The 19874-nt window shown below is 38.7% G+C and overlaps 2 non-coding genes across 2 annotated transcripts; one reads left to right on the top strand and one right to left on the bottom strand.

The window, feature by feature from the left end:
• Positions 1-819: 819 nt before the first annotated feature.
• Positions 820-925, bottom strand: LOC145609797 (small nucleolar RNA R71). The gene has a single exon (XR_014106088.1). It is a non-coding gene; the product is annotated as a small nucleolar RNA R71 (small nucleolar RNA).
• Positions 926-18414: 17489 nt separating this feature from the next.
• Positions 18415-18520, top strand: LOC145609907 (small nucleolar RNA R71). The gene has a single exon (XR_014106175.1). It is a non-coding gene; the product is annotated as a small nucleolar RNA R71 (small nucleolar RNA).
• The last annotated feature ends 1354 nt before the right edge of the window (positions 18521-19874 follow it).

Here is a 19874-nt window from a genome sequence, read left to right as displayed (position 1 = left end):
GTTGCAATATTGATTTTCCCTGACATTACTTGACTTAATTGATTGACCTCCCAAATTAGTTGATTTCATTAAGAATGCATGTGGATCCTAGCCCTAGTGTTTATCATCTTTGATTTTTACAAGTTTATTTGTTGCGATTAGCCTAGTCTTAGCCTTACAACCCTACTTTCGATTTCAGAATAGCTTAGCTTAAGACAATAGACTTTCAATCACTATTCCTTTGGGTTCGACCCTTGACTTGCTACTATACTTGTATAGGGGTTAGTTGAGTGTATAAATTTTTTTTGACCGGTTGGGGAAGGTAGTCCAACGACCTACCGTTTCGCCATCGATCAAAATGGCGCCGTTGCCGGGGAATGGTGTCTTGATTGTGTATTGTTGTTGAGTCTATTCCATCTTAGTGAAAAATACAAAAAGATTTTCTTTTAGGCTACATTTGTAGCTATGCTACTAATAATTTTTGTTTGAGAATTATGTGTGCAAGTGAACATGGGAGAAGCTTAAAGGTTAACATTGAAGGAATTAGGTACTCCGGGAGCTTACAAGTATGAGAGTGGAATTGTTCCATTGATGGTTCCGGATCACGATTTTGAAATTAAACCGGCCATGATTACTTTGGTTGAGAGGAAGTAATTTGTAATACTATTGTGGTAACCGGAGTTGCTCAAGAGTACATAAGACTAAAGTTGTTCCCTTTCTCTCTTATTGGAAGAGCTCTAGAGTGGTTGGACAACGAGGTCAAATCAAGGTCCTTAAGAACATGGGATGAGGTTACAAAGGCTTTCTTATTTCGCTTTTTCCTACAAAAGAAGACGGCGAAATCAAGAACTTTGATCCAAAATTTCAAGCAAGGGCCTAGTGAGAGTCTCTATGAAGCATGGGAGAGATATAAGGAGTATCAAAGAGAGTGTCCACACCATGGGATTCCTACTTATCAAATTATACAAATCTTCTACGGTAGGTTGAGTTCTCATGGAAGAGCAAACTTAGATGCTGGAGCCGGAGGCCCAATAATGAACAAAACGGAAGAAGTAGTGGTGGATGCAATAGATGAAGTGGTGCGACATTATATGAATTGGCAAGAAGTGGAGAAAGAGCAAACTAGCAAAGGTTGCTCAATTGAACAACTTAACGCCTTTAATGATTTGACTACTTTGATTGCGGATTTAGGGAAAGAGGTTGTATCACTCAAAGCAAAGCTTGAGAAACCACTTTCGCAAGCTCCGATTCTTCCCTCCCAAATTAAGGGGAGAGGTACACTTTCTTACCCTAACTCTAATCCTTCTTCTTGTTGCATGGTTAGAGAATGTTGGCCTTGTGATTTATGTGGAATGAATGATCATGATGCTTCTATGTGCCCCAATGTTCCTTGTGATGAATGTGATGGAATTGAAGTAGAGCATGTGAATTATGTTAATGATCATGAATGTGAATCTAGAATTGATGTTCAACGAAATGTTGGAAATAGGAATTATCATAATCATGTGAACTATGATAATTATAACCAAAGTGGAGGTTGTAGAAATCATGGAGTCCAAGGGATTCATGGTAACTACAATAACCATGGTTATAATGGTCAAGGTCATGGCCAAGGACATGGGGATCATAACCAAGGTTATGGTAACCATAGTCAACAAACTGGCCAAAATCAAGCTAGGGGTAATTGGAATAATCAAAGTAGGGGATATTTTCAAGCTAACTTTCAAAGAGGTTCCCCAATTGGTTTAGTTCCAAATGCTCAAGGCTTAAGTGATGATTCCTATGATCAACCATTTTCTTCTAGGAATTTCTTGGAAGGAATAATTGAGAAACAATCCAAGATGCTAGAAACTTACATGGCTTTGAATGATGAGAAGTTTAATCACATGTTGACTTATAATAAAGATTTAGGTGATAAAATTTCTCAATTAGCTAATGTTTTTAAGGAATATGTGGATTCCTCTTCTTTGACTTCACCTAGCTTAGATCCTAAGAAATCTATGGATGTTATTGTTACTAGAAGTGGTAGGGTCCTTGAGGGTGGAGTGCCTAAAAAGAGTGATGCTAGAGAAAGCACTAGCAAGAGTCCTATTGAAATTGAGGGAGATGAGTGTCCTTTGAGTGAGAAAGTTGATGAGGAACAAGTAGAGAGAGTGAGAGAGAAAGAGAAAGAGAAAGAGAAAGAACTTTACAAACCCAAACTTCCTTATCCCCAAAGGTATAATAGACACAGATTGGATGAGCAATTTGGGAAATTTTTAGAGATGCTAAGCAACTTCATCTAACTCTTCCTTTCACCGATGTTGTAGAAAAAATGCCAAACTATGCTAAGTTCCTCAAAGAGATTTTGAGTGGAAAAAGGACATGTGACATGATGGAAACAATTAGCCTACCCGAGCATTGTAGTGCAATAATCATGAATAAGATGCCTCCTAAGTTGAAGGATCCCGGAAATTTCTCCATCCCTTGTGCCATTAATAAGACTCAAATTGATAATGCCCTATGTGACTTAGGAGCTAGTGTTAGCCTTATGCCATATTTGGTCTATCAAAGATTAGGTCTAGGAGAACTTTTACCTTCCAAGATTACTTTGCAATTAGCCGATAGATCAATTAAGATTCCAAAGGGGAAGGTAGAAGGTGTTCCTTTGAGGGTTGGGAAATTTATCATTCCGGTTGATTTTGTTGTGTTGGATATGGATGAAGATGCTACTATCCCTATCATCTTAGGTAGACCATTTCTTGCTACATCGGGGGCTATGATTGATGTGAAAAGTGCTAAGATATCTCTTAAGATTGGAGAGGAAGTAGTTGAATTTGATTTGAATGAAGGTATGAAATACCCCTCTTCTTCTTTTGAGAATTGCATGAGAGTTGAAGTTCTTGATAACATTGTACAATCCATTCATGAGCACTTGCTCACATCTAATGATCCTCTTGACTGTGTTTTGTTGAACAAGGAAAAGATAGGTATCCCAAACAAGGAAGTGCAATTGTATGAGGACTTGCTTGATGGAAGCAATAAAGGGAGTGATGATCAAATTTGTATGGGGATATCAAGTCAAGATGCTTTGCATGTGGCCTCAACCAAAGAAGGTAAAGGTGTTCCCATGGCTGAGCTCAAACTTCTACCATCACACCTTAGGTATGAATTCTTAGGCCCTAATTCTACTTATCTCGTCATTGTAAGTGCATCCTTGAGTGAGAGCTAAGCTTAAGCTTTATGTGGTGTCTTGAGAAAGCACCAAGGTGCTTTGGGGTACACTATTGATGATCTTAAAGGCATAAGCCCCGCCTTGTGTACTGATAAGTGACTTTTATGTCACTTTTAGGGTGTTTATTGAGGCGTATTCCGGCTTTTTTTTCAATAATTTCACCCTTTTATCCTTTATTTCTATTATTTTATTATTCTCGTCTTTTATCTTTATTTTGAGTATTTTTGCATTTTTATTAGTTTTTAGTTTATTTTTGTAGTTTTAGTTAATAATTTCCCGCTTCTCTCGTTTTATTTGTTTTCTTTTAGTTTCTAGTTTGTTTTATTTTATTATATTATATTTTATTTTATTTCATTTTATTTTATTGTTTCTTTAGTTTTAGCATTTTATTTTATTTTATATTACTTTAATTATCTTACTTTATTTTATTTTATTTTATCTCTTGGTAATACCCTCGTGTTTTTGTTGTAGGATGAGTTTGGTGTTCCGGGTTTCAAAGGTTTATTCGTGTTCGGACGTCCAAGGTTCGAGGCAGAAAATTTGAGTCAAATGTTCCAAAGCTGCTGCCACCTTAACCATCACCACACCTCACCTTACCCTACACCACAACACAACACCAGCACACAACCTCTGCTGCTGCTCCCTGTTTTCACCAACAACACCTTCACCATCCACCACCAATCCCAGCCACGCATCTCACTCCACACACCACCAGCCACAACGCCAGCAAACACGAACCGCAACAACAGCAGCCCCGCAATTCCCCTGCTTCACTCCCTCACGCACTCCACCACTGCTGCCCCCTTCACCACACAAAACAGCAGCTACAACCTTCACCACACCACCAAAAAATTCGCAACAACAGCAATCTGCAACAACAACAGCTCCCCTGCTCCTCTTTCCCATCCAATCAGGCAACAACAATCACCACCAAACCACCACTTCTCACCGCCATTAACCGCCCCTGAAACGCCAGCCCATGCAACCACACCATCTCTCACCTTCCCCTGTAGCCGCAATTAGCAGCCCCCAAACTCACCAACACCAACTCACACCACCTCCAATAGCCACCGAAACCACCATCAATCTCCACCATCAGCCACGTATCTCACCCCAACAACACAAAAACCGCAGCGAATTCCGGCCTCCCCTCTTCACCATTTGCAAACAATCGAACCTCAATTAAGGTCCAATTTGATTGGAGCTTCGCGGCCACGCAGGCCTGTCAGAAGGCGAACGCAATTGGAGTCCAAAATCAGAGTTGAGGCAGTAGCTATTGTGCGACCTCTGCGCGATGTCTTCGCGGGCGCGCAAATGTGGGTTCAATCACGTCCTTCTTACGTGATTACTTATGAAGATGAAATGGTGATGATTTACTGATGTCGATTTTTGATGATAATGAGCAGTGCTGATTGAAGGGTAATTGTTGCTAATATTGTTTGATGGGATGTGAAGCTTGGGATCATTTTCCCCATTTTTAGAGCAGCTTCAATTCGAAGAAGAAGGGGAATGATAGGGGGTTCTGACTTTGGTTTTGGGTGGACTGATTTGTTTTTCTTTTATTTTCTTTTTCTTTTCATTTCCTTTTCCTTTTACTTTATTTCTTTTATTTTTCCTTTCTCATTTTCTATTTTCTATTTTTTATTTTTCTTTACTTATTTAGTTTCTTTTTATAGCTTAGTATAAATACCCATTTTTTGGGGTAATTAAAAGGGATCCATTATGCTATTTTCTTAGTTAGTTTAGGAGAGATTCTCTCTCTTAGGGTTATAATAGATAATTTTAGGGAGAGAAAGTAGTTTATTGCTCAATTTTCTTTATTGTTTTCAATTTTGGTCAAGTTCATTTCAATCAAGCAATACTTTCAAGTTTTCATCTTTAATCATGTTATCATCTTTAATCAAGTTCATCTTTAGTAATCTCTAATCCCTTCTTTTAGCTTTATTTATTTGCTTTATTGTTGCTTATTTTCATTAATCCTTTTAGTTTATCTAGTTATTATTGTTATTTTCATTGTTCTTAATCATGTTTGGTTTTGTGTTTCTTGAGTTTACTTTTAGTTTTGCTAATATGCTTAACCCCCCTTATTTAGGCTAATTTCTTATCTAGGGGAAGGGGGTTGAAAATATATGTTGAATATTGGATGAATGATGATGGTTGGATTGAATATATGCCTAAAATTGATGAAAGATATGATTTTTGATGGCTTGAGATTATTGTCGCACTTTATTTGATTGCCCTCTAGTCTAAATGCATGAAAATGATCTGAACTAGATTATTAAGATCACCTCTATTTTAATGATTGCATGAGAATGAGTTGTTAAAATGGAGTTTTATGAATTTTGCTTCTTTATTCTCTTGATTTTGCTTGTGTCTGATAGGATGCATGAGAATGATCCTAATTAGCATAGACCTCTTTCATTGATTTGCCTAGACTATTGCATGAGAATGAATTGTTTAGGTAGGATCTTGTGTTCTTTGGCATATTCGTCATGATAACTATCATTATTCCCCTCTTTCGAATCATGTTTGACACCCCCGTATCCCTAGCGTTGTTCTCTCTTGATTCTATTCATCTTTATCTTTGCTTATTCGTAATTTTAGTGCTTTTTATAAAAAAAAAACCAACAAAATATTCCCCTTTTGACTTTTGCATTAGTGATATTGATGTTGGACGAGTGAGCTTCCTTTTGGGTTCGACCCTTTACTTACCCCTATACTTGTATTAGGGTAGTTTAGGATTATAAATAATTAATTTGATTAGGGTTAGTAGACCAACGACCTATCTTAGCCCTATCAAATTTTGGCGCCGTTGCCGGGGAAGCGGCTTGTTTAGCATTTATTTTTTGCTATTGTTAGAGTCATTTTATTTCTTTCTTTTTATTATTTTGCTTTTTTTTAATCCTACTTGTCATTGCTAATCGTGTGCTTAGCTTTGTTGTATTCAAAGAGAGATATGGCAAGGTGAAGACACCCATTTGTGTCTCCCCAAAACCAAACCCAGTGATGAATACCTTTCACGTCGAACCATAATCGAATGAGGTGAAAGTGGTTGAAAGTCAAGTGTTGCGGTTTAGTTTTGAAATTCTATTCTCTCTGTTTTTGAAAAATAACTCTATTTATTTCAAAATAGCCAAACCAGTTTAGTTTGGTCCGTAATTAAGGTCCAATAATAGTGTAGTTGGATGGGGCTCGAAAAGACCTTTCCAACGATATATTATAAGCCCAATTCCGATGAATATTGAGGAAGTTATGGCCAAAATACTAAACTGGGCCCGGTTAATTATTTACATACGGCCCAATGATCTAGAGGAGGGCCCAATGTTAATTATTATTCCTAAAATTATTAGGATTAATTATAATTCTCTAGAAGTTTATAGAAGGTTCTTTTTAATTCTAATATTATTAGATTTAATAATGATTTATTTTAAAATAGACTTTTATTTGGAATAAAACATTATTTTATTATTATTATTATCTTAAAAACACGTATTTTATCTTTTGTACGGATTCCGTAGATCAAGTTGATTAAAGATCGGATTTCGCATGGAAAAAACGCGCTAATACATGTTGTCGCCAAACGACAAGGCTGTCGCCTCGCGATAGAACCTGTCGCGTCGCGACAGAGTCAATTCCTGGCGACAGCGTGTAGTTTTATTCCTTATCAAATTCTGTAATTTTCCGGACTATTTCCTTATAAATAGGGTCCCGAATCTTTATTTTTCATTCATCAATTCTTACTATCAATTCTCTTTATTCTCTCTCTAAGCAATATAGCTTAATTCTTTCTCCCTCTCTTTCTAAACCAACCTTTTTACAAATGCAATATTCCGCATTCACAAGACTTAGAGTCTCTTAGCCAAGTTCGAAGTTGCCTTCGCCCTAGACGTGCAAGGTTTGATAATTTCTGAGGGTTTGGTCCAAAACTAGTCAAAACTTTATTTAATTTGATTTCGATTTAGTTCATTAATTATTCTTTATTATTTTCATTGAAGTTTACTAACTTGTGTATTTTGTTATTAGAAAGAGGTATGAGGCTTCAAAGTAAGTAGATTAGGTTACTCCCTATTTTATTAACAATGTAGAAAGCATGCCTATTATTGTTTTATGATTCCTAGTATCATGTTAGGATGTATTTAGTTCCTAGTATCATGTTAGGATGTTATTTTATGCTTTCTAGTATCATGTTTAGGGTGCCTTTACTTATTTCTAATATCATGTTAGCATGTTAGTGCCATGTTAGGTTTAAAGCTTTGATCTTTATTGCTTAGTGACATGCTAGGATTTGTTATTAATCTTGTTAGTATCATGCCTAGGATCTTGCTATTGTTATTAAGCTTTATTATGCCTTATCATGTTATTATCATCGTTATTATTATTATTGATTTATCCTTATGTTGCTTGATTATATTTTGTTGTTATTGCTTGATCACGCCTTTTATGCTTGTTTAAAGGGAATTTGTACTTGAAATCACGCTTAATAAAATAATTAATAATTTGGTTTAGGCTAATGTGATTTTAACTCAAGTGATCGCCAGTAATAGTCTTGTTTTTGCATTAATATTCAACCAACATAGATAAACAGGGTAGGATTAATATAATGTTTGTATGTTATTCGAAAAGCGCGCATGAATACGAGCAGAAGAAAGTAGAGGCCTATTTTATAGGGCGGGTCCTTTCTTTTGTAGATTGGATTCGTACCCTCATCCCCGAACCCTATTTGATTCAAGACCTTATGGAGTTGATGGTCCTTTTGGATTGTCTTTTGGGTTTACAAGTTCCTAAAACTTGTTGGCGACTCTTTTGATCTCTTTTTCTTCCCTTTGGAACGCCACCATACTTTAGTGTATGATCACAGTGGGGTTCAAGTTTGAGATCATAATGCTTGAAATATTCCCTACAGTTTTTGGCGACTCCGCTGGGGAGGATTTCTATTTATATTCCTGAAATTTATTTTGGCAATTATTTAGAATGAGCGGATGAGACTCGAAAAATTCTAAGTATTTCATGTGCGTGATTTGATTAACATTATTGTCATATGCATTAAAAGGTTCTCATTGGAGAGACCAATGAGTCAATACATAGGATTTTTACACGTAGGAAATTTGAGAAATATCATTCATGACTAGAATCGAAAAAACGATGCGAAATCTGGAAAATTCTAAGAACACAGAAACTTGCCAAGGCATGTAGGAACTAGCGTCTAGAAAACAGGGCTTGTCGCCCGTAAAAAGTTTCTGTCGCCTGGCGACAGAGGCTTTTTTGCGGCGACAGTCCCTGTAGTCTGGCGCCAAGTTCTTCCAGTACCGAGCCAGGGGTCAGCCTTTTTGCTTTGACCATTTCTAGCATTGTTGGCTCGATTTTACTTATTGATTGAGTCCTTTTCTCACTTTTTTGAGCCCATATGTGTTTTACATATGGACATAACCCTCTGGGGGTTCCTACTTCACCTGCCCAATTGAATATCCACTATATGTGCAACAACGGGTACGTGCAAAGTTTGTGAATCCACCAAACGATGGAGTCGAGTTCGATTTCATCACGAATTCGCGGGGTCCCGTTTATTCGCACTAACCCTCACGGTAGGCTTGTGTGTAATGCATACGGATTCATAACCATGGACTGATGGGATGAAGAACGGTAGGTCGTTGGGCTACCACCCCACCCAATCAAACAAAATTTGTAACTCAACAAACCCCTATTAAGTGTAGTGGTAAGTCAAGGTCGAACCCAAGGGAATGGAGGTCGAATGCACAATGCCTAAGTCAAGCTATTTCGAAGTCAACTAAAGGGGGTTTATGAAGGAAACTAGAGCTAGAGCTAGATGATGCAAGAACTTGTATGAAATCAATCTAAAAGACACTAGGGCAATGGATCCACATGTAATTGTAATGGAAAATGGTAATTTGGGAGGTCAAACCGACTAAGTCAAGTGATATGAAGGAAGATCAATCATGTATCCAAAAGAGCATACCAAGATAGTTCACCTAGAGGTCTAACTAGCGTCAACTACGCTAAACACTACCTAGGGAACGTCACAAAGCACCTCAATCGTGAAATTGCAAGTTACTAATCAATGGTCCGTGTCATAGCAAGCTCACAATGCAATCTAGTGCAATAATCAAAGATGGCCAAACTTCAATCAATCACACACATGCACATGAATTATCAACAAAATTTAATCATATCATCAACTCCATCAATTATCCCCAAATTACTCTAATCCATCACTCAAACATGCTTCACCATTTCCCTAGCTAGAAAACTACTCACTAGCCATGGAAATCAAGATCAAAACTACACTAATCATCAATTTCATCATCAACATAATTGAAACCAAAGATCAAATCAACAATCAATCAAAAATCAATAAAACTTCAATCAATCATCAAACAAACTTCAATCAATCAACAATAACATGGAAAACAAATGAAATCAACTAGAATCAAACTTGTATTGAAATCAAGAAGAAAATCCTTACAAAACTTTGATCTAAAGATCAATTACAATGAAGAGTTCTTGAGCAATCACCAAAAACCATGAGTTTCTCTCTCTTCAATCCTTGAGTTTCTCTCTCTAAAATTCTATCAAAAACTAACTATCAAATCCAATCTAAAAGCTTCTCCCTAAAAATAGAAAGAAATAACTATATATACAAAGAGGAGGTCGGTATTGACGCCCAAAAATAGACCCACGTCGGTGCGGGCGCATGGAGGAGAGAGAGTGGCGCGCACGGGAAACACACCCAGATTGGTGCGCCCGCACGCACCAGGTGTGCGGCCGCACCCGACCAATGTGCGGCCGCACACTACCTAGGTGCGCCCACACCTGGCTGGGTCTTTCCCCCTTCTTCTCTTCGTCCTAGCTCAAGCGGTGCACACATCCTAGATGATGATGATGGAGGACAAAGTAGGTAGAAAATTTCTTGAATTTCTCGAAGAGTATAGGCCATGAGAAAGGCATATACAAAGCCTTGAAGCATGCCCCTTGGATCCACCTTTGACTTGAAGCTTCTTGCACAATCTTTAGGCATGAAAACAATGAAAAATCATAGAGAGGAAGCTTGGGAATTCTTGGACAATCAATTACCATCTACAAACAAATGATAAAAAGCAAGTAAAAGAGAAAACTAACAAGTAAACTAGAAAATGCATAAAATAGAGAAACTAACTACAAAAAGCATAAAATGAAGAAAACAAGAATAAATCTAAGGAAAACTAAAGAAAAGAGAGATAAAATGAAATAGAATTCATCCAAAAAGGGATCAAATGAGTGCCATAAATGTCACTCATCAAATTCCCCCAAGCTAAACTTTTGCTCGTCCTCGAGCAAAACAAAGCAAGAAAGATAAAGGATGAAAATTTTATTGAAAAAGAAAGACTCAAGATAAGAATATAAACTAAAACTCACTGTCGTAGGAATCACGGTTGCTTTTAGCTACAACAAGCCCTTTAAACCCCAAAGTCGCCTATGAGGACGAGTGAGGTCTCGTAAGGGTATCCTAAGAGTTTGACCCATAACTCTCCACCAAACATCAATGAGGCAAACCATAAAAAGAAAGGAAAGTAAAATGAAAACAAACCTTTGCGAAATGAACTAACATAAAAACAATAATGCAAATGAATGACAATCTTTCTCAAGTAGTTAAGGTATGCACTTTTCAAGATATCTAAGGTTGATCGAAACATAGGGTATGCTAGGCATAGGAACTAGTCATCACAATCCACGTTCATCCCAAACAATCTTACCGCGTTCTCCCCACTAGTCTCAAATCTCCCCTTAGTGAGTGTCCCAATGATTCCTCGAAGGAACCGGAAAAAGAATTATTTTTAGGCTACTCGACAATCTTGACTATGCATCCCCTTTCCTTACGCAATGACCCATGATGCCCTCCCCCGAATAGTGACTCAACTATCTAGGTCGAAAGGTCTTTCCCCAAGGTTGTAACGTAAGGCATAAAGGGTGAAGGTAGGCTAAAATTTAAAAATTTGGTGATTTTCCTAATAAAAGTGAAGCAAAGGGTGATCAATCCTTAACACCACAATCAAGAAATTACCAAATAAAAACAACACCCCCAAGCTTACTTGAAGCTATACTAAAAAAAAATATATACAAAAAGCGTACACGCTTCTCCCCCAAGCTAAAATGAAGCATTATCCTCAATGCTTAGAAGGAGAAAAGAATACATCAAAATGAAAAAAAGGTCAAATAACTAAAGATGTGGCTTGAAGAGAAGGGATAAGGCTCAAATGGTTGCAAGAAGGCAAATGTAAACCCAAAAATAAAGAAAATAACAAAATATAACAAAAAAGAAAATACCACCCCGAAAAATGTGCCTTTGTCCTTCCTAGATAGTTCGGTCTTGGGTTTGAGAATCATACATCAAGCTTTATTAGATTAGGTTTGCATAGTCAAGGATCCACGCCGCTCATACAAGGAATGTTGAAGGCTAGAAAAACAAGTAACCTCACAAGGTTGTGGCAAAAACTCACTAGTGGTGTCAAATTGACTATAGGGAGCAACTACCAACATGCCACAAACAAGTAGAATCCGGCTTCATGATCCTCCTAGTTCAAACCAACTACCCTAGCATACACCTATCCTAGAGTCAACCGAATATAGTCTCAAACCGTGCATACCTTTACAACCTAGGAAGAAAATCATGCAAAAGACAAGTCCAAAGTACAAAGTTCATTTCATAAGAAAGCTGAAAAATAATGCCTCAAAATCACATCAAAAATGAAAAGAAAAATAAAGGAAAGTAAAAGAAAAAGTAAAATAAAAGAAAGTAAAAGAAAAGAAAATGGAGACATAGAAAAGGAAATATAGGAGAAATAGCATGCAATGGACTAGAAAGCAAGTTAAACACATAAAATTCCCAATCCACAAACAAGTGATCGATCGACATCAATGTCATCGATCCCAAACACATTACGTGTTAACAAGCATCCATCCTCGAACCATTCAACTTCTCCTAAACTAATCCTATTCTATGCAACCAAGGAAAATAAAGAGAAAATAAGAAAGGTCTCACCGGGCTTCCAAGCTTAGCAAAAATAAACGAAGGAATTAGAAACCACCTTGTAGCATTCCATATCCAAAGCTCTTCAAGGAACCAAGTGAGAAAAAGAAATAAAAGAAACTATGAACAAAGAAAATGGTTAGTAACTTCAAAACAAAGAAAAGAAAACAAGAAATATAATGAAACTAATCCAAGCAAAAAGTATATACAACAAAAGGAAATAAAAGCTAAACTAATCAAAGAATAGAAAGAATAAAAGAAATGAAACTAAGAAAGCAAGAAAGTCTAAACTAACTAAAGAACTACACTAAACTACAAGATTTGGATTCAAGGGATTTGGATCAAAGGGTTTTGGATTAAGGGGATTTGGATATTAGGGATCAACAACAACAACATTTCAAGCAAAGCATCATCACAAACAACAAGCATCCAAGCAAATAGGGCAAACAAGCTAGCTACAAGGAAGGTAGCCTAGAGATCTAGAAAATGAGGAAATCAAACAAGAGGAATAAAAATAAGCATGCAAACAACTAAGGTATGTACACAACAACAAAATTGGTCACCGAGCAAATTATTAGTTCCCCCAAGCTAGATAAAAATACATCTCAACAACCCAAGCAAAACAAAACATGCATAAAAAATATAAGGGATGGAGGCAAAAAGCATGAAAAGCTAAAGGGAACTAATAACTACTACCATCACCACCACCACTCCCACTCGGCCTGGCCCCATCGGGGTCCTTGTTGCGCTCGGGGTCATCGAAGGGATCAGGGTACGGCTCCCATCCTCCGGTGTACCCCTCGGGCCACCCATAATGCCCCTTGAAAAGATCTTGTTGCCAAGAAGCAAGAGGGGTGAAGTTATCGGGCAAAGTGAGTTCGAAGGGGTGGTTGGGATGGACATGGGGGTAGTTAGGATCACCCCTATAGTCACTACCACCCGGAGCCTTGTAATCATAGTTACCGTGCTCATCCGGATAGTAGTGACGCTCGGTGTCGGGGTTGGAAGGCCCCGACCAATAAGGATGCCCATACGAAGGTAGAGGACCTTGTTGGGGCGGGAAGTACGGATAGTTAACCGGGGGAGTAATGTTCCCACGGTTAACTTCCGCCTCATAAATTTGTTGTTGTTGAGCAAACATACCTTGTTGCATCTCTTGAATACCTCTTAGTTGTTCATAGATTGCCCCAAAGTCTTGATCATACATGCCATCCACGTGGATTTTCAATCCACTCAATTGCTCACTAAGAGCCCTCAAATCGGCATTGGCATAAGCATGTTGCCCTTGTTCTTGTTCTTGAGGAGCTTGTTGTTGTGGAAATTGTTGTTGTTGTTGTTGTTGTTGTTGATGTTGTTGTTCTTCTTCATCATCTTCTTCCTCATCCTCATCGGAGTCGAAGTTAGGACGCCGAAAGGACTTGGGGACATGCCACACATTGTTGGCGATCCGGGCCAAAGAAGTCAAGCCGGGGTTAGGCAAGTAGCACCAATGCTCATTGCCCCTAAGCCACTCATATCTCCCTTCGCTATAGCCCTTGGAGATGAATTGGATTTGACCCAATTGTTGCATATCAAGGTAGAGGGAGGTGCTATCCCCAATCTCCTTACAAAATGGGAGATAAGCATCAAGGCGAAGGTGAGTCAAGAGCCTAGTCACCATGCCCCCGCATGGGATCTCTCCCGTACTCCGGCCACGAAGGTCCACACAATATTGGGCAAAGATATACCCCAAGTTCAACCGGCCCACATACTCCGGGCGGGTAGACAACCACAAGACCTTGAGCTCCAACTTGCTCAATTTCCCCAACTCTTGTTTAGGGAACACAACTTAGCCCAAAAGACGGTGTACAACCCTAAGACAAGGTTGGTACACCGATCAGATCTTAGCCCTGTTGGTGATAAACGCATTACCACCCGAGATGTCTTCCCACCATGAGTTGTGATCATACTCCGGGAAGATATAAGGTTCAACGTTCAAAATATCCCCGTGGGGATCAAAGTCCAAAGCGGCGTTGAAATCTTCCAAGGATTGGTCGAAGATGTGGTTGAACAATTGGAATCGCACCCGATATACCCCTCCTACGGGTACAAGCTCCAAGGTAGCCAAAAACTCCAATGTAGGCTCCTTGTAGGTGCGATAGGCATCGGTGATGAAAGAATCCAACCCGAGGTTTAAGAGCAACGACCGCACATCATCATCTATCCCCAATTTCACCATGTCGGGTAGGAAATAGTGGCGGGTTTGTTTGAGGGTTCTTTCTTCCTTCAAATTTTGGTAGAAGGTCTTTTGTTTTTCGGTGAAGTTTTTCTTTTTGGGTAGAGAGGTTGGAGGTCGTGTTTGAGAGGAAGAGGGGTTGGAAGTACTTGGCCTAGAAGATGTACTCGGCCTAGAGGAGGTACTTGGGTGAGGTGGTTCATCGATGCTAACATCGGTTTTTCTTTTCTTGGTGAGTTTCTTGAAATATTTAGACATGTTTGAGAGGCTAAGAAAGATCACCAACAACGAACAAGAAGCAAAACCAATGAACCAAGAACACCACACCCAAATTCACCACTTACTACCAAAATCACCAAACTCCAAATTCACACTTCCTTTCAATCAAAACCAATTCCAAACCAATCAACAACACCAATAATCCAAGAAAAACTCCTTTCAACAATTCAAGAACAACCACAAGACCAATACCACAATCACAACATACTACCCATATTCCAAAAATCCAACTCACAAGATATCAACCAAAAATGATGAGAATCACTACAAAATCAACAAACAATACAATGTTATGCAAAATCAATCAATAAACATCACCAAATCACAACCAATATTAAGATCAAGCATCAAAAATCACAAAATCAATACTACACTATTCATGCTCATACAAATTTTCAATCTATGCAAAATTATGATATAAATGGAAAAATTAAAGCAAGGATTAGTGATTATACAATAAAAGAAGCAAGATTAACCAACTTTGAGCAAGCAATTTCGACCCACAAAGAAAACCCCAATTTTCGGCCACCAAGAGTAGGAGAGAGAGTGAGTGAAATTTGGGTCAATTTGTGAGGAATTTTGAGTGTAGGAAGGTTTGTGAGTGATTTTGAGTGAAAATGGAGTGATTTTAGTGAGGATTTGAAGGATTTTTGATGGTGAATAAGGGAGGAAGAGGTGCGCACAAGAGGGTTTCGGAGGAGGGTTGTGCGTGAGGAAGATAAGGGGAAGTGATGAAATGAAGGGAGGAAAGAGGAGGAAGAAGGATAAATGGCCGTCCAGCCATGTGCGGCCGCACAACTCTGGTGTGCACCCGCACACGCAGGCTGTGCGCCCGCACACCCCTGTGCGTGCCCATTTCTTCCTTTTTCTCATCAATTTGATACTTACTGCCTATTTTGGTGCGCACATGAATCATTATGGTGATGAGGAGCAACATAGGCAGTAGCTAAAATCATTTTCAAAGCCCTCAAAGTTGAAAATTCATGTGCTCACCACAAAAATTCACTAAGTATCAATTTCCTCCAACTTTCAAAACATGAATTTCCTATCTTACCTCTCTAAAAATTCTTACCCTTTTTACCTCAAATTTCGATTAGAATCGAACAAAATGTGATTTGTGCCACGAACACCTTCCATTCACCATGCATACTTGTAGAATTCCAATCCCGCAAAAGTCATCCTAAAAATCCAATCAAGTAGAAAAGTGAAAGGAAAGACAAAGTAATAAAAGAAACAAAAATAAGAAAATTCAAAAATTAAAAGGAAAAGTTAGAAACTCCGGGTTGCCTCCCGGGAAGCTCTTGCTTAAGGTCCTAAGCTCGACCCTTCCTCCAAATCATGGAGGGTCAAAGAACACCACCTTCTTCAAGGTAGTTGATGGAGCAAAATCTTCTTCAATTTTGAGCAACTTCTCATCGTTGCTTAATGAAATCTTCATAAAATTCTTTTCAATTTCTTTCTTTTTCTTGATTTCTTCGAGTCACGGGCCTTTTCTTCGGCTTGACTTCAACATCCTTAACTATAGAAGCTTTCTCTTCATCTTGAGAATTAAGCTTGAACCAATTTGGAATCTCAATTTCTTTCTCATCCCTTGGCTTTTGAATTACAAATTCTTCTTCACTAACATCATCAAGACTTGCACAAACATCATCAACAATCTCAAAAACATCGTTAGTAGAAGAATCAACCATGCACACATCATCAATGGAACGAGAAAGACTAGCACATGCTATATCTTGCACACGAGATAAGGACTCATACATTGGCTTCAACTTAAAACTCTCTTCTAATTTTCCACATCTCAAAGTGATTTGGCCTCCCTTTACATCTATTAAGGCTCCCGAGGTGGCTAAGAAAGGCCTCCCTAGAATGATTTGAATATGCTCATCCTCCTCAATCTCCAAAACAACAAAATCCACGGGAAAGACAAACTCTCCAATCTTTAAAGGGACATCATCAATTCTTCCCTTAGGAAGCTTAATAGAGCGATCGGCCAATTGAAGTGTTATATTGGATGGTTGATGCTCACCTAGATCAAGCCTCTTGAAAACCGAAAAGGGCATAATACTCACACTAGCCCCTAGATCACACAAAGCATTCTCAAAAACCATCTTCTTGATTTGACAAGGGCTTGAAAAATTCCCCGGATCTTCCATTTTCTCCGGAAGCTCACCATGGACAAGAGCACTAAAACACTTCCCTCCTTCCACCGAACTACCCTCATCAAAATTTTCCTTCTCCTCTAGTATCTCCTTAAGAAACTTGGAGTACTTAGGCATATCGGGAATTGGCTCGGTAGAGGGTGTTGAATCATGGACTTCCTTAAGAACTTCAAGGAACTTCCCAAATTGCTCATCCATTTTGAATCTCAAGTATTTTTGGGGGTATGGTAGATCGGGAAATCTCTCTACCTCACTCATCTCTTCAACAACATTTTCTTCTTTTTCCTCAACCTCACAATAAATTTCCTTAGACTCGACCCTCTCCACTTCATTCTCCATAGCACCACTCTCATCTCTTCCTTCTTTTGAACAAGAAACTCCCTCATTAAAGTCATTTCCACCACTAGTGGCAATAGAGTACACGGGTTTCTTTGGTTCAACACCTTGGGAAGGCAAAGATGAAGGACTAGCATAATCCTTAATAGTGCTTGCTAATTGGGTTATTTGAGTCTCAAGCATCTTATTGTGAGTTATCATCTCATTGAATTTCTTATCACTAACCGCCATATAGGTGTTAATGATCTTGGTTTGATTATCAATCAATTCCTCCAAAGTAGTCCTAGGAGAAGAAGGTTGTGAATAGGAATTTTCACCTCGAGTCTTTGGAACAAATCCGGGTGGGGGACCTCTTTGAGCATTGTTTTGAAAATTTCCCCTTCCTTGATTATTCCAATTACCCCTATTTTGATTTTGACCATAACCTTGATTATGGTTACCACCACCTTGATTATGGTTACCATTACCTTGGTTATGATTTCCATAACCTTGGTTTTGATTTCCATAGCCTTGGTTTTGATTACCATAATTTTGGCTTTGATTTTGGCCACTATAACCTTGGTTATGGTTACCACGAGAACCTTGATTCCCTTGGTTCCTATAACCACCACCATGATTATAGTTGTCAAAATTGCCTTGGTTTTGGTAATTCCTATTCCATTGGCCTCTTTGATTATCAAACCTTTGGACATTGTTGTTTGACACAAAATTAACATGCTCACACTCATTGTTGTCAAACTCATCAACACATTCATTGTTGCAATTGCTAGAATCATGGTCATATGATCCACATACGTCACAAAACAAACATCCCATAGGCATATTATGTGAAGTAGAAGGAGTTTGAGAGTTAGAAGAAGTACCTCTCCCCTTAATTTGGGAGGGAAGATTTGAAGCTTGAGAAGAGGAAGAAACACTCTCCAACTTGGCCTTGATCGCCGTCATCTCCTTTCCCAAGTTTGTCATTTGAGAGGAAAGATTGTTGATGGCATTGAGATGGTCCACCGAATACAACGAAGATTGCTTGCTTGAAGAATCTTTTTCCCCATCTTGCCAATCTCTATAGTAAGTCACCACATCCTCTATTATGTCCACAACTTCTTCTTCGGTTTTGTTCATGATTGGACCACCGACCCCTCCATCAAGACATGCCTTGCCTTGAGGACTCAAACCACCATAGAAGATTTGGATCAATTGATATGTTGGAATTCCGTGGTGAGGACATTCTCTTTGGTACTCCTTGAATCTCTCCCATGCTTCATAAAGACTCTCATTCGGCTTTTGTTTGAACCCTTGAATTAAAGCCCTTGCCTCCGCCGTTTTCTTTTGAGGATAGAAATGGGACAAGAAAGCTTTAGTGACATCATCCCACGTTCTCAATGAATTGGGCTTCACCTCTTTGTCTAGCCAATCTAAAGACCTTCCTATGAGGGAGAAAGGGAAGAACTTAAGGCGGATAAATTCTTGAGACACTCCATTAACCTTGATCGTGTTGCAATATTTTTCAAACTCCTTAAGATGGTTCAATGGGCTCTCGTTCTTTGCCCCACTATATTGTCTCCTCTCAATTAGGGCGATCATTGCCGGCCTAATTTCAAAATCGTTTGCCGGTGTCGTAGGTGGAGCTATGCCGCTCTCGAACCTATATGCACCGGGCACTCCCAATTCTTTCAAGGCAACTCTTGGTTGTTCTCTCATGACTTGCTCTTGTTCAATCTCTTCTTCGCTTGAGGAACTATAATCCAATGTCTTGTTTGCTACTCTCCTCCTTGAGAGAGTTCTTTCAATCTCCGGATCAAAGGGAACAATTGAACGATCTCAGGACCTATGCATACAAAACTCAAAGAAAATATAAGTAGCACGGCTACAAGTGTAGCCTAAAGTGTAAAATCTTTTTGTATTTTGCAAATGAAATGAAATACACTCAGCAACAACATGCACTCAAAGCACCATTCCCCGGCAACGGCGCCATTTTGATGGGATGAAGAACGGTAGGTCGTTGGCCTACCACCCCACCCAATCAAACAAAATTTGTAACTCAACAAACCCCTATTAAGTGTAGTGGTAAGTCAAGGTCGAACCCAAGGGAAAGGAGGTCGAATGCACAATGCCTAAGTCAAGCTATTTCGAAGTCAACTAAAGGGGGTTTATGAAGGAAACTAGAGCTAGAGCTAGATGATGCAAGAACTTGTATGAAATCAATCTAAAAGACACTAGGGCAATGGATCCACATGTAATTGTAATGGAAAATGGTAATTTGGGAGGTCAAACCGACTAAGTCAAGTGATATGAAGGAAGATCAATCATGTATCCAAAAGAGCATACCAAGATAGTTCACCTAGAGGTCTAACTAGCGTCAACTACGCTAAACACTACCTAGGGAACGTCACAAAGCACCTCAATCGTGAAATTGCAAGTTACTAATCAATGGTCCGTGTCATAGCAAGCTCACAATGCAATCTAGTGCAATAATCAAAGATGGCCAAACTTCAATCAATCACACACATGCACATGAATTATCAACAAAATTTAATCATATCATCAACTCCATCAATTATCCCCAAATTACTCTAATCCATCACTCAAACATGCTTCACCATTTCCCTAGCTAGAAAACTACTCACTAGCCATGGAAATCAAGATCAAAACTACACTAATCATCAATTT

The sequence above is a fragment of the Chenopodium album genome, chromosome 23 (genome assembly GCF_948465745.1).
Source record: "Chenopodium album chromosome 23, dcCheAlbu1.1, whole genome shotgun sequence".
NCBI classification, from domain to species: domain Eukaryota; kingdom Viridiplantae; phylum Streptophyta; class Magnoliopsida; order Caryophyllales; family Amaranthaceae; genus Chenopodium; species Chenopodium album.
Note: the sequence above shows the minus strand (reverse complement) of the source record. Positions and strands in the feature narration are given on the sequence as shown.